The 11138-nt window shown below is 41.5% G+C and overlaps 1 long non-coding RNA gene across 1 annotated transcript; it reads left to right on the top strand.

Annotated features, from left to right (window-relative positions):
• The first annotated feature begins 8209 nt into the window (after positions 1-8209).
• LOC142388952 (uncharacterized) lies at positions 8210-8690 on the top strand. The gene is made up of 2 exons (XR_012770356.1): positions 8210-8300; positions 8456-8690. It is a non-coding gene; the product is annotated as an uncharacterized LOC142388952 (long non-coding RNA).
• The last annotated feature ends 2448 nt before the right edge of the window (positions 8691-11138 follow it).

Here is an 11138-nt window from a genome sequence, read left to right as displayed (position 1 = left end):
TGTCCTGTGCCAAATCAGGTGGCCATAGTTGGGGACTCTCACTCTTTTTGATGTCTTCCCTCAGAAGCAAAGCCGCTTTGGCAACCAATTCAACAGACGCAGCTCTCATAGCTTCCAGCTCTGTCCTGAGAGCATATGTTTTCTTTACAAGTTAGCTTTTGGACAGATTGTCAGCATAAAGTAGAAGTTTCCCATTGTCATCAGGACAGATATGAATGGATTCTGCTAGTTCCTTCTCTAAATTGCGACGCAGATTGTTCATCGAAGATCTGGTGACTTTGCTGACACCATGAGATAGCATAAGTTCTTCAAATTGTGTCCTGAGAGTTGCCATTGGCACTACATCACAGTGAGGGAGAAGTTCTGTCCTGATATACAAAAACAGTTTTTGCAGAGACTGCTTTTCTGCCATTTGGTACAGATCAGCAGCATCAGCATCAGCAAGTGCGCTGTTTGTAGATGACTCCCCACGGGTGTATGCCCGATAGCATGACCTGTGATAGTGCCCTTCAGCTGCAACAAGCTCCAGGCTAGTGATCGCCAACAGTCTCTCATCAAGCTTCTTGAGAGCTGATTCTCGTATCCTACTGTCTGCACGCAGCTCACAGCACTTAATCAGGTTCTCACGGGTCTTCTGACCTTTGATGTACTTGCTGGCTTTATCACAGAAAATGCATTTCTCTTCAAGAACCCTTGAGCTGGTTGGTGTATCTCGTACTGCTCATCTGGAACTCCCTTCAGCTTCCACCTTTGGGACTTGGGAGTCTAACAGCTTCTTCATGGTGAACACACTCCTGCATTTTCGATGGTAGAACACCTCGGGGCACTCCCCTTCTGGTGTTCTTCTGGCTAGGTCTATGAGGCCTACATGATGTCTGATCTCCGCTGCCTTGACCAATGTTTTCCAAGAGTCCAAATCTCTTGGTGAAACCAACTTGAATGTGTCGTTAGTACAGTGAATGACACTCTCCTCAAGATTTTTTATCAGACTCTCGCTGCTTTGAGCAGCCATTTCCCTTAAAATGATTTCAGCATGAATGGACTATCAGTACAGACAAATGCTGTAAATTATGGGAAATGTGCAGCAGTGATTTGGAGTATTATAATTTTCAATAAATATTAACTTGATTTTGCTTATTGCCCGTCTACTTGACTTCTGAGTTTATTTGAAACGATAACAGATAGTCCTATTTTTTTTTAACTTTTGTTGTAATTACAACCGTACCGTAGTGATATAAGTCAGCAACAAAGCAAAATTCCCATGGGGCAAAGGTACCTGGGGAACCACAGCGACTGTGCTGAGCGAATTTCACAGCGAATTTCCCAAGGGCAATTAGCTGGGCGATCAGATTGAATTTCAGAAGTCAAAAAAATCTGTTATCCTTATGGTTTGCTTATTATTATTATTGTGACTTTGTTCATTGCTAGTTTGTTTTCCTCCTGAGTTTGATTTGAATTAATAACAGATAATTATAAGTCATCAACAAAGCAAAATTCCCTTGGGGTCAAGCTAACTGGGGAACCACAGCGACTTTGCAGAGACAAGCAAACTGGGTCACCAGAATGAATAAAAATTATGGGAAATTTATTAGAATTATTACTTTTTATAATTTAAGCCAGCAAACAAAGTAAAAATAGATTGGGATGATGCAAACTGGATGACTACAGTGGATTTCCGAAAGCCAAAGCTAACTGGGCAATCAGATTGAATTTCAGAAGTTAAAAGTCATTTATCCTTATGGTGATGAGCTATGGCATGGTTCAGTGAAAAACAATTGGAATGTTATTTTCTTCAAATTTCACAGACAAGTCAGAGTTGTTCTGTGATTGGGTAAATCAAACATACAAAGTCAATATCTGATTCGTACATCCGACGTTGGAGGGCATTTGGGTTTGAGCGTACGCCATGATTCAGTAGGAAATCCACGCAAGTCTTTGTACATGAGGCCCCAGCTCTGTGGGATTCTGCAACACCTTTTCAACCTTAGCTTGACCCAAGAGAAGGTTCCACTGTTGTGGAAGACATCCTGTCTGGTTCCGGTACCAAAGAAAACTCACCCTTCAGTCATCAATGACTACAGACCTGTTGCCCTGACATCCCACATCATGAAGGTCCTGGAGAGACTCCTGTTGACCCACCTGTGTAAGCAAACCAGCATATATCAGGACCCCCTGCAGTTTGCTTATCGCCATGGAGTTGGAGTTGAAGACGCTATCATACACCTGCTTCAACAAACCCACTGTCATCTGGACAAAGCAGGCAGCACTGTGAGGATCATGTTCTTTGATTTCTCCAGTGCATTTAACACAATTCAGCCTGATCTGCTTCGTCTGAAACTCCAGAAGACTCAGGTGGAGGCCTCAATAATCACCTGGATTAATGACTATCTGACAAACAGACCACAGTTTGTCAGACTGAAGAATTGTGTGTCTAACCAGGTGATCAGCAGCACAGGAGCACCACAGGGGACTGTACTCTCACCATTCCTTTTCACTCTGTACACTTCAGACTTCCAGTACAAGTCAGACTCCTGTCATCTACAGAAATATTCAGATGACTCTGCAGTTGTCGGGTGTATCAGAGATGGAGAAGAAGCTGAGTACAGAGAGCTGGTGGACCGCTTTGTGGCATGGTGTGGGAACAATTCTCTCATCTTGAATGTAACAAAACAAAGGAGATGATTGTAGATTTCAGGAGAAACAGGGTCAGATCAAACCCCATTTCCATCATGGGAGAAGAAGTGGAGGTGGTTGAGGAATATAAATACCTTGGTGTTCATCTGGACAACAGACTGGACTGGAGACACAACAGTGAAGCAATCTACAAGAAAGGACAGAGCAGACTACTTCTTGAGGAAGCTAAGGTCCTTCAAGGTTTGCAACAAGATGTTGCAGATCTTCTACAAGTCTGTTGTTGAGAGCGTCATTTCCTCTGGCGTCATCTGTTGGGGCAGCAGCATCAGAACCAGGGACCTAAAAAGACTCAACAACCTGATAAGGAAGGCTGGTTCTGTTCTGGGGACGACTGTGGAACCTCTGGAGACAATAATGCAAAGAAGGATTTTGCATAAAATCAAGAGAATTATGGACAACCCTGAACATCCTCTCCATGAGACTGTTATCAGAAAACAGAGTCTCTTCAGTCAAAGGCTTCTTCAGTTTGGATGCAAAACGGACCGCTACAGGAAATCTTTCCTGCCCACAGCCATCAGCATCTATAATAACTCCTTGATTTAATTGAGTTACATCAACATTTAATTTCCCTCTGGGATAAATAAAGTATTTTTGAATTTGAATTGAATTGAACAAACTCCCAGAAAGCCTCAGATCAGCTGAAACACTCAGTGTATTTAAGTCCAGGTTGAAGACACACCTATTTTCAGCTGCATTTGAATAAAGCTCAAAACTTAATCACATTTTAACTACTGATTTTATATTGTTCTTATTTCTTTCTTTTTTGTTTAAAATTTAAATCATGCTTTTTATTTCTACTGTTTTAATGTATCTGTAAAGCACTATGAATCACCTTGTAGTTGAATTGTGCTATACAAATAAACTTGCCTTGCCTTGTTCATTTCAAGCAACATTCTCAATGTCTGTCATTGTTTACATGGTACTGTCATCAAAATCTTTACTGCAAAAGCCAACAACTACAGAGCTAAACATCACAAACAATAAAACAGAACTGAATGGTTCTAAAAAAAAATACAAAAAAATTGTATGCTAACTATTCTGCCACACACACACACCACCTCTTTTTTTTTTTACAGTACCAGAATCATGGGTTTCAAACCGTTTTAGATCATAGTAATTTTAGGGGTGGTGATGTGAGACTGCATACACTAATAGCTGACTGGGTTGTTGCAAAATGAATGAAAATGAATATGCCTCAACTCAGAGCAACATTATTCTAAAGTCTCTTTTCATGGATCTTATACTGCAAGACAGGATATTCTCGTAAACAAATTGAATGGGATTTTATGTATTTGAACTATGTATTCATGTAGCCACATTCACACGTCTGTATCATGTAAATAGTAATAATATTAGTGTACAAACTGCTTGCATAAAAATGCATTTAAGAAAATAATGTTGAAATCATCCATAATGAAATTCATTACGTCTTGTGAATATCATTGCACAGTTTTTACATCATTATTTAAAGCTGAGTGGCAATATTGCAAGGAAAAGTAATCTTCTGGGTGAAGACACTTTTAATCTGCTGCCACAGACCGGCTTCTTCCAAGTCCTGCACCGACAGAGATGTTAAGTGACAGACTTTTATCTGGCAGGTCAAGTCCTGTTAAGCTCTCTGTTCTGTAAAGATGAGAAACACTCATATAAAATCCTTCACCAGTTCATTACCAAAAGCTACTCTAAACTGCTCAACACTATTCTAACAAAGAAAGAAAAAAGTTTAAGAACCAACTCACAGGCAAACATTTTGGGGTCCCTCTGAATCCCACGTTAAATTTCCTGATGCAGTCATATGTAGAGCAGCTGGTGGGCTACCCCACCCTCTGCTAATCATTCTGATTACTCTACTGCATTCACACTCTACTCTCGGACATATAGCCAGCTGGGATATATCAAACAATCACCAGAACAGTCTAACAAAGTGGGCCTGTTTACTTCCATGTAAATAAATAACCATATTCATTTTCAGTTCTTGTATTGGCCCCATGACAAATTTACTGTAAAATCAAGCAAGGATGCTCCTGGGTTGGCCACAATAAAGCTGGCAAATTGCATCGTGATGCAAACATCCCAATAAAAAATCTCATTTCACCCCAAATAAACCACAGGTTCCATTGATTGCAAGCCACCACTGTTTTCATATCAAGCAAATCAAAAGATATGACAGCCCCCCTCCTCTCGCTTACAACTAAAACACAGCAAGGGCTCCCAGTTAATGGGCCCAGTTCATGCATTTCAGCATGCAATGCAAATTAGGGGGAGGGCAGGATGGAGATGGGGATTGCTCTCCCTCCTCTGCTGTTTTCCAGCATCATTGCAAGGTTAGAATCTGATGAGAGCCAATCATTTCCGCAAAATATTTGCTTGCATGTGGATCGACAACATTGTGTGCCCTACCATCCATAGTCATGCTGCTGAGATGAGACATATCAGCATGCTGGCCAGCTGGAGGATGCCTTCCCTCCATCTTATTACCTTCTGCTTAGGGACATACAAAGGCAGGTGGTGGAGGTATGTCTGGAGAGGGGAAAAAGAAGGAAAGAAAAAGATGAAGAGACGAAATATTATCATATATTTGTATAGATTCGATATACTGTATAGATATAGTGAATATACATTTGTGTCTGATTGAACGAGGTAGTTTGAGGCTTATCTGCAGAAGAGTACAGGGGCTTTTCTAACGAGTGAGCTAAAGCTAAAAGATACAGAATGGGATCATCAGGATAGTAGATTTTATCACCATCTAAAACAACTCAAACATAAAAAAATTTGAAAGATTAATCGTGGATATTTGGATGTTCACACAGTGTCACCTGCATCAAACAGCTGTTTACACTTAGTCCAACAAGGAATGTCCCCATAAGCTTCAGTGTCCACAGTATATTACAAAACAATCCAGGTGGCAGCGCTCAGTCTAAATGTGGACCATGTTATGTTGAACCATTGTATTCATTAAAACAAAATTTTAATTCTACAATGAGCTGCATATACATCATAGTGACAGCAAAGTGCAGTTGTCCAATGATGTGTATATTTGTATTTTTTTTAGATCTATAATGAACTATTTTGCAGAACACATATTTCTGAGATTTTACTGTGTTGGTTCAGAAGCTGTGTTGCTTAGGTGCATTCTCCTTGTACTTCCGACTCAATATCCGTCATAGTAAGTTACCATGCCATTTGTTTACCAATGGGAGCGGGTGATTGAGCTTTCCAAATGCCAACTAAAGCCTAAAAACAAACTTGAAAAGGAAATGCCACAGAAGTTGGGCAGGAGCAAGAGCAAGAGCAAGAGCAAGAGCAAGAGCAAGAGCAAGAGCAAGAGCGTGGCGTGGCGTGGCGTGGCGTGGCGTGGCGTGGCGGGTGCAAGGATGGGGAAACCTGGAAGCTAAATACTGACAGGGTGATAGGTGAGTGAGTGCAGCTGATGAGAAAACTACAGGTGATGTGAATGAGGGTGATGGGAGAGCAACAGAAACTGTGGGGAAAAAATGGCTAAACTAAATACCGGACCTGGACTAGAAAACTAAGGCATGAGGGGAAAACTAAAACTAAACACCAAAGCATGTAATAAACTAAAACATGATAAAACACAAAACTAAGAACTAAAAACATGGCGAAAAACCCCATGGTCGTGACAATTTGTATACAAGCAGTATGTCAATTTGGGACGTATGACCTTTATTTAACTGATAATCTCTCTTTAATTCTTCATAAATTTCACTGGCATAGAATTGAAGTACATATACCCATCAGCAAACCCAATTTCGACCCAGATGTTAATTCATGCTCTGCAGATTCTGTGGAAGGTCACAAAGATCTTATTCAAGACCAAAAGCCCTTCATTTAAGATTAAACTTATTTGTTATACTCCCAATCCCAAAAGTAGCTTTGGCATTCACGTTAAATGTTTTGCCTTTCAGGGGACTTCAGTTCAAGCGCTCTGGGCATGTCTAGATAGCACTGTGACATAAGTACAAAATCCTGCATACCCACTACTCTCTGCTCATGTGCCTCCTTTTCAAATGACCTCTTCCCGCATCCCTTGTCTCTAATTTTAGCTTCTTCTAACTTGCCTTCTTTCCTCTTTCTTCTCCTTTTCCTCCCTCTCTACTCTCTTCCCTTACTTTCTCTTGCTCCATGCAGCGATGATATAAAATTGCAATCATCAGAGGCTGCAATTTTTGTTACACAAAGTGGTCAAAGACGGGACAACAATGGCAATTAATTAAAAAGCTTTTTCAAAAAAGTACATTTTTTAAAATAATGTCTCAAGTGTCTGTGCACATATGTGTATTGTATGTGTGGATGGTGGTTCGAGGATATACACAAATATCTACACACAAACACACACACACACACCTGCTAATAGGACAAAAGGTTCAGACAGGGTAAATGTAAGGGTGAGATCAACTGGATCTCTGTCTTTCTTCCCAGCATCTCTCTCATTTAATATCAGTGTTTTCAAAGAATTGAGTTAAGCTGCCAGGGTATTCTTGAACTTGGAGGACACAGATAAGAAATGGAATTGTAGAGCAGAGCTGAGATTGTCAGAGAGAGCGTGTGACTTTGCCAGGGGAAAGTTTTTCATAGACATAGAAAAAGAGGAATGGAAAAGACACTCATGGAAAACTTTACAAAAACTTAATTGTGTGCAAGGCAGAACGTTCAGAGAACATTTTAGATCGATACATTGCTGAAAAATTTAGGTGCCCTCACTTGAATTGTAATTCAATAGATTTGTAAGTTATTTGTATCTCCAACAAAACAGTTCAGTCAGACAGCTCATGTGTTAATGTTCCTAAACTTTGTTTTAAAGGGACACTCCACCCATTTGCATTAGGCTTTGCATTGTTAGAAACCCAGTCATACTTTTGAATGGTCATGCAACACTCTCTCATTTCCCCCTGAGACGGGAGAAATCCGTATTCACCTCTTTACACTTCCTCCTACAATGACGCAAAAATCGTCATTTTGCGTCATTGTAGGAGGAAGAGTAAGAGGGGTGGATTTCTGTTGAGACTACAAGCGGTAGTTCCCACCCTTCAACACCGCCCATAGGGGGTTGGACCTAATGCGCTAACAGACCTATCACAGATCAGTGCCAGTGCTTTTGACTGGCAGAGAGCTGCAGCTAACATATATATATAGGTATATATAAAATTGTCATGAGATCCACACTCCTTACCAGTTGGTGGCGGTAATGCTGCTTTAAGTTGTTTGCCAACCACCAATAAAAAAACGAAAAAGAGAGAGAGCTGCAGCTAACATGGTCGAAGGTACCGAATACTCAGACGGATGCAATACGGAGGACTGGGATTTTGAAGAAGATATGGCTCGAGCTGGGGCGAATTGGTGGTGCCTGTGCTCTAACTGTGCGCCAATGGACACAGAACAAGAGTCTGTCTGCTGCCGAGAATTCCAGTGGTGCCAATTTCTTCTGGACGAAATCACGGAATCGAAGGATGACACGGACGTGTGTGTTGTTGTTGTTTCGCACCCCATATGGATAGTGGCGTCCTGGAGACCTACTTTAGAATACCTAAAGTCAACTGGAAACGACAGCCAAAGCCTACAGGGCCAAATGGACGTCTTTCTGTAAAGTAAGTTTGTTTTCTTTGTTACTATGTCAAGGAGTACTCTTGCTAACACGCTAACGTGGCATGTTCATTGCACAAATAGCTTGCAGTTATGCAAGCTACTGTGGCACGCTAGGCTCAAATGCCATCACTCACTTTGTGATCAATGTTTTGTCTAGACAATTTCGTCTAACAGCCTACCGGCACTTTCTTGAGTGGGTCCTGCAAGGAGAGAGATTGGGCAGAGGGCGTCTGTCGTGCAGGCTATCCGCCAGAACTACCCAGCTCCAGACGGCCAGTACTGCGGGCACCAAGAAGTGGAGGACGCTCAGGAGGAGCTATAGTTTCCTTGTTTTATATTCATTCAACAGTTGTATTGTTTGTATAGTTATTTAATTAAATGGTTAAAATGTACGTTGTTGTGGTTCTTTCTTAGTAATGTTGCTCCAAGTGTATTCGAGTTATTGAACGACCAACATTTCAGAACTGGAACCACCTAGCTACTGTTACCTCAGATGACAAAACGACAGAATTGTGATCATATAATTACTATAAATTATGAAGCATTATAAGTTTGTTGCAAATCAGTTACCTCCTTCCAAGTTTATGATGTTATTCTAAACTTTGTTGAAGGCAGACAGGAGAGAAGGAGTGACATTTTGTTTTTTAATTCACAAAATAAGAATTGTCATGAACATAAAGACACACAAACAACATTATCCACACTATAAAAAAAGAGGTATTGACCCTGTGATTGAGTATACAGTAAGGTGCTCGATGGAAGTGCAAACAGGTAAGGCAGTGACATGATTTCCAGGTAGCGTAGAGTCGGGTGGAGCTACTACACTCTCGGGGGAGTGGCCTGCGGATCTTGAGCATTGCAATGCGCTATGGGGATTGTTGTCTTTAATCCACAAGCACAAAAAAGTCATTTTCTGCCTTTTCTCGGTCAAGAAGGCACCAAATTAGAAATTTATGCTACTATTCTACTACATATATGGCCCACTTTCAATACATATTCATGTCTCCACTGGTGGAATGTTCCTTTAAGTTTGGGGTCCATCTCCGGCCTTATTGCTCCTTGTGCATGCTTTTCTCAATTAGATTTTGGAGTAATGAGTAAAATGTTTTTACCTCCCGAAACGGCAAAGATTCAGAGCTTTGCCACTGTGTGGCCATTACCGGTGAACACCCCAGCAGGAGGGGAATACACTACTTAGTAAACCGCTATGTGTGGGCCTTGGCACCAGCAACCGTGAGCCCCTCGGCTCAGGGGGAATATACTCCCTAATGAAGCTGCCATGTGTGGGCCTTGGCACCGTCTGCCGTGCAACCACACATGCACCTTGACTAGAGTGAAATATACTATCTAATGAAGCTGCTGTGTGTGAGCCTTGGTACCAACTGCTTTTTGTTTGAAATGACTGTATTGGCAAGTAAATGGTGTACATGTGTTCTTGAATTGACAAATCAGACAGTGAGATTGTGCAGAGGATTAAATGTGAGAGATTGTGTATTCTCATATCTTAGAACTTGGTGCTATTTTCTCTCCCTTCGTATCACTGCGTGCTGTGTAGACCGTGCAGACCGAAGTGCAGAGCGAGCAGTCACCGGAACACCGGAACACCGGAACAGGTGCGGCTGTCGTCATGGCGGCAGCAGGCAGTGATACGAAGGGAGAGAAAATAGCACCAAGCGATTGTGAGGTCCGACTTTTTCCTGGAGAACGATTTTGTGATGCAAATGTATTACTCTTTTGAACGCATATTGTTTTGAGAAGCAAAACGCTTTATTTTTTAAACCCCAGTCAACTAGCCGGACTACCTTCGTCAGCGCCAAAACGAGGCTGGAACTCTGCTCACAACACGCAGTGGGGGGTAAGTCAATGTTTATAAATTAAATTACTAGTATGGGATGTCATATAGTTTCATGTCAAAAGAGGCGAACTATCCCTTTAACCATGCCATAAGGAGGGGTGGAGCAACACGATATGAACGGACCTTGGATGAGAATAGTCTGCCACGGGTCTGTATGAGAGCATTGAGGTGGGTGGGAGCAGACCCAGAAATCATTCCGTCGGCTAGCATGAATGATTTGAATTTGATTGGAGCAGCTACAGGTAGCCTACAGCTATGCACCGCCATGCTCTGGACCATCTGTAACGGTTTTATTACCAATACTGCAGCAATATATATATATATATATATATATATATATATATATATATATATATATATATATATATATATATATATATATATATATATATAATTTCCTTCTGGGATTAATGAAATACTATTCTATTAAATTTAATTGAGTTGAATCTCCTCATCACCCATCATCCTCAACACTGGATCTCCTCAGGGCTGCGTGCTGAGCCTCCTCCTGTTCACCTTGCTGATATATGACTGGTCAGCAAACGTCAGAGCTGAAGTTAGTTGATGATAGAGCAGTGGCGGGACGGATTATCAACAACAATGAGTATGTCAACAGACAGGAGGTGAAACATCATGAGAGTTGGTGAAGAAAATATCAGCATGAACGGAGAGGAGGTGGAACATCAGAAGAGATGGTGCATCAACACAAAGACAAAATAAAACAGATGATCATGAATTTCAGGAAGAGCAAGGACACCTCTACACTCATGCACAATGGAGAAACAGATGTGGAAGAGGTCTCCATCTTCAAGCCCCTGGGTGTACATCTCACGAATGACTTTCCATGGAGCCACTTCTGCCTGGCTAAGAAGATGCACTCGCACCTCTCCTTTTTCAGGAGGCAGAGACGCTCAGTCCTAAAGTCCCTCTGCAAATGTGTGGTGGAGAATGAACTTGGCTCCTGTCTGTGTGGCATGGAGGAACA

Source organism: Odontesthes bonariensis, chromosome 9 (assembly GCF_027942865.1).
Source record: "Odontesthes bonariensis isolate fOdoBon6 chromosome 9, fOdoBon6.hap1, whole genome shotgun sequence".
In the NCBI taxonomy this organism is placed as follows: domain Eukaryota; kingdom Metazoa; phylum Chordata; class Actinopteri; order Atheriniformes; family Atherinopsidae; genus Odontesthes; species Odontesthes bonariensis.
Note: the sequence above shows the minus strand (reverse complement) of the source record. Positions and strands in the feature narration are given on the sequence as shown.